The sequence below is a fragment of the Arachis hypogaea genome, chromosome 18 (assembly GCF_003086295.3).
Source record: "Arachis hypogaea cultivar Tifrunner chromosome 18, arahy.Tifrunner.gnm2.J5K5, whole genome shotgun sequence".
Classification (NCBI taxonomy): Eukaryota; Viridiplantae; Streptophyta; class Magnoliopsida; order Fabales; family Fabaceae; genus Arachis; species Arachis hypogaea.
In genome coordinates this window covers 50,794,935-50,799,137 of record NC_092053.1, presented here as the reverse complement: position 1 = coordinate 50,799,137, position 4,203 = coordinate 50,794,935, and the positions used below count along the sequence as shown (strand labels likewise).

At 42.2% G+C, this 4,203-nt stretch overlaps 1 non-coding gene across 1 annotated transcript; it reads left to right on the top strand.

Moving 5' to 3' along the window:
- Positions 1-3,504: 3,504 nt before the first annotated feature.
- On the top strand, positions 3,505-3,608 carry LOC112774348 (small nucleolar RNA R71). The gene has a single exon (XR_003188842.1). It is a non-coding gene; the product is annotated as a small nucleolar RNA R71 (small nucleolar RNA).
- The last annotated feature ends 595 nt before the right edge of the window (positions 3,609-4,203 follow it).

Below are 4,203 nucleotides of genomic sequence, written 5' to 3'. Positions count from 1 at the left end.
AATCTTGGATCTCTGTTTCTTTACTGCTAATTGAATTTCATCTCCGGTTAATTGCTCTTCATCTATTTTCCTTGCAATTTACAATTTCCTTGCAATTGTTCTTGTTGGATCTAGGAAGGCATTGAGATCTAGACTTGGTTTTCTAGTCTCTGGGTCCTGAGATCTGAATTTCCCATTTCACTTCTCTGTTTACTGCCTTCTACGTTCATTTACTTTTCTGCTTCATATCCGGTTCAATCCCAATTCCCTTTCCCTCTTCTGTTTGATGCAATTTAATTTTTTCTTGTTTAATTTCTGCAAATCCACATCTCAATCCCCTTTACATTTCAAGCAATTTACATTCTTTGCGCTTTAAGATACCGCAATTTACATTTCTTGCACTCTAAGCTTCTGCCATTTAATTTCTTGTTCCTTAAGATTCAGCAATTTAATTTCCTGCACTCTTTACTTTCATGCAATTTACATTCTGCAAATCACAAATCACCCAACCAACACTCGATTCGCTTGACTAAATCAACCACTAAACTAAAATTGCTCAATCCTTCAATCCCTGTGGGATCGACCTCACTCCCGTGAGTTTTTATTACTTGATGCGACCCGGTACACTTGCCGGTTAGTTTTGGGTGTTTTTGGAGAAATTTATTTTTCACCAAAATATCTCATCAATCTCCGGATACTCATTTCTTTTGAGTTTGAAAGGGACCTCAGGGATCACCTTCTTCTTGGCCACAACATCATAGAAGTGGTCTTGATGGGCTTTGGAGATGAACATTTCCATCTCCCATGACTCGGATGTGGAAGCTTTTATCTTCCCTTTCCCTCTTCTAGAGGATTCTCCGGTCTTGGGTGCCATCAATGGTAATGGAAAAACAAAAAAGCTATGCTTTTACCACACCAAACTTAGAATATTGCTCGCCCTCGAGCAATAAACAAAAGAAATAGAAGAAGAAGAAGAAGAAATATGGAGAGGGAGAGGGAGATGAGGTTTCGGCCAAGAGGAGTGTAGAGGGGTATGTTGTGTGAATTTGAAGAAGAATGGAGAGCTTTATATAGGGTAGGGAGGTGGGGTATTATTTCGGCCATATGGGTGGGTTTGGGTGGGAAATTGGTTTTGAATTTTGAAGGTAGGTGGAGTTTATGAGGTAGGTTTATTGGGAAGAGTGGGTGGATGTGAGTGGTGAAGGTTTAGTGGGGAAGAGAGATTGAGGTGATTGGTGAGGGGTTTTTAGGGAAGAGTGTTTATGGGGTTATGTGAAAGAGAGTGGTGAGAAGAAGTGAGTGCAGGTAGGTGGAGATCCTGTGGGGTCCACAGATCCTGAGTGGATCCTGTGGGGTCCACAGATCCTGAGTGGATCCTGTGGGGTCCACAGATCCTGAGGTGTTCAAGGATTTACATCCCTGCACCCATTAGGCATGTAAAAATGCCTTTGTACCCAACTCTGGGCGTTCAGCGCCAGGTTGGTGGCCATTTTGGGCGTTCAACGCCCATCTGTGTGCCATTTCTGGCGTTGAACGCCAAAACCATGCCTGTTCTGGCGTTCAGCGCCCAGAAGCTGCCCATTTTGGGCGTTCAACGCCAGAACCATGCTCTGTTCTGGCGCTGAACGCCAGACAGATGCTCCTCCAGGGTATGATTTTTCTTCTGCTGTTTTTGATTCCGTTTTCAATTTTTCTATTTATTTTGTGACTCCACATGATCATGAACCTAAGAAAACATGAAAAACAATAAAAATAAGAATTAGATAAACATTGGGTTGCCTCCCAACAAGCGCTTCTTTAATGTCAATAGCTTGACAGTGGGCTCTCATGGAGCCTTACAGATGTGCAGAGCTTTGTTGAGACACTCCAACACCAAACTTAGAGTTTGGATATGGGAGTTCAACACCAAACCTAGAGTTTGGTTGTGGCCTCCCAACACCAAACTTAGAGTTTGACTGTGGGGGCTCTGGTTGACTCTGCTTTGAGAGAAGCTTTTCAAGCTTCCTCTCCATGGTTGCAGAGGGAAATCCTTGAGTTTTGAATACAAGGGAGTTCTCATTCCATTGAAGGAATATTTCACCTCTGTCAACATCAATCACAGCTCTTGCTGTGGCCAGGAAAGGTCTTCCTAGGATGATAGATTCATCCTCTTCCTTTCTAGTATCCAGGACTATGAAATCAGTAGGTATGTAAAGGCCCTCAACCTTTACTAATACATCTTCTACTTGTCCATAAGCCTGTCTTCTTGAGCTGTCTGCCATCTCTAGTGAGATTTTAGCAGCTTGCACCCCATAGATTCCCAGTTTCTCTATTACAGAGAGGGGCATGAGGTTTATCCCTGAACCAAGGTCACACAGAGCCTTAAAGATCATGGTGCCTATGGTACAAGGGATTATGAACTTTCCAGGATCCTGTCTCTTCTGAGGCAATGTCAGTTGATCCAGATCACTTAGTTCATTGATGAACAAGGGAGGTTCAACTTCCCAAGTATCAATGCCAAACAATTTGGCATTCAGCTTCATGATTGCACCAAGAAACTTGGCAGTTTGCTCTTCAGTAACATCCTCATTCTCTTCAGAAGAGGAATACTCATCAGAGCTCATGAAGGGCATAAGGAGGTTCAATGGAATCTCTATGGTCTCTAGATGAGTCTCAGATTCCTTTGGTTCCTCAGAGGGAAGCTCCTTATTGACCACTGGACGTCCCAGGAGGTCTTCCTCCTTGGGATTCACGTCCTCTCCTCTCCTCACAGGTTCGGCCATGGCGCTTATGTCAATGGCCTTGCACTCTCCTTTTGGATTCTCTTCTGTATTGCTTGGGAGAGTACTAGGAGGGATATCAGTGATCCTTTTACTCAGCTGGCCCACTTGTGCTTCCAGATTTCTAATGGAAGATCTTGTTTCATTCATGAAACTCACAGTGGCCTTAGACAGATCAGAGACTAGATTTGCTAAATTAGAAGCATTTTGTTCAGAGTTCTCTGTCTGTTGCTGAGTTGATGATGGAAAAGGTTTATTATTGTTAAACCTGTTTCTTCCACCATTATTAAAGCCTTGTTGGGGCTTTTGATCCTTCCATGAGAAATTTGGATGATTTCTCTATGTTGAGTTATAAGTGTTTCCATAAGGTTCACCTAAGTAGTTCACCTCTGCTATTGCAGGGTTCTCAGGATCATAGGCTTCTTCTTCAAAAGATGCCTCTTGAGTACTGTTGGATGCAGCTTGCATTCCATGCAGACTCTGAGAAATCATATTGACTTGCTGAGTCAATATTTTATTCTGAGCCAATATGGCATTCAAAGTATCAACTTCAAGAACTCCCTTCTTCATAGGCATCCCATTGCTCACAGGATTCCTTTCAGAAGTGTACATGAACTGGTTATTAGTAACCATGTCAATGAGTTCTTGAGCTTCTGCAGACGTTTTCTTTAGGTGAATGGATCCACCTGCAGAAGTGTCCAGTGACATCTTTGATAGCTCAGATAAACCATCATAGAATATATCCAGGATGGTCCATTCTGAAAGTATGTCAGAGGGACACTTTTTGGTCAACTGTTTGTATCTTTCCCAAGCTTCATAGAGGGATTCACCTTCTTTCTGTCTGAAGGTTTGAACATCAGCTCTAAGCTTGCTCAGCTTTTGAGGAGGAAAGTACTTGGCTAAGAAAGCCGTGACCAGCTTATCCTAAGAGTTCAGGCTGTCTTTGGGTTGAGAATCCAACCATAATCTAGCTCTGTCTCTTACAGCAAAGGGGAAAAGCATGAGCCTGTAGACTTCAGGATCTACTCCATTAGTCTTAACAGTATCACATATCTGCAAGAATTCAGTTAAGAACTAAAAATGATCTTCAGATGGAAGTCCATGAAACTTGCAGTTCTGCTGCATCAGAGAAACTAATTGAGGTTTCAGCTCAAAGTTGTTTGCTCCAATGGCAGGAATGGAGATGCTTCTTCCATGTAAATTGGAATTAGGTGCAGTAAAGTCACCAAGCATCTTCCTTACATTATTATTATTTTCGGCTGCCATCTCCTCTGCCTGTTCGAAAATTTCTGAAAGGTTATCTCTGGATTGTTGTATTTTAGCTTCTCTTAATTTTCTCTTCAGAGTCCTTTCAGGTTCTGGATCTGCTTCCACAAGAATGTTCTTATCCCTGCTCCTGCTCATATGACAAAGAAGAAGGCACAAAAAAATAATAATAATAATAGAGATCCTTTATACCACAGTA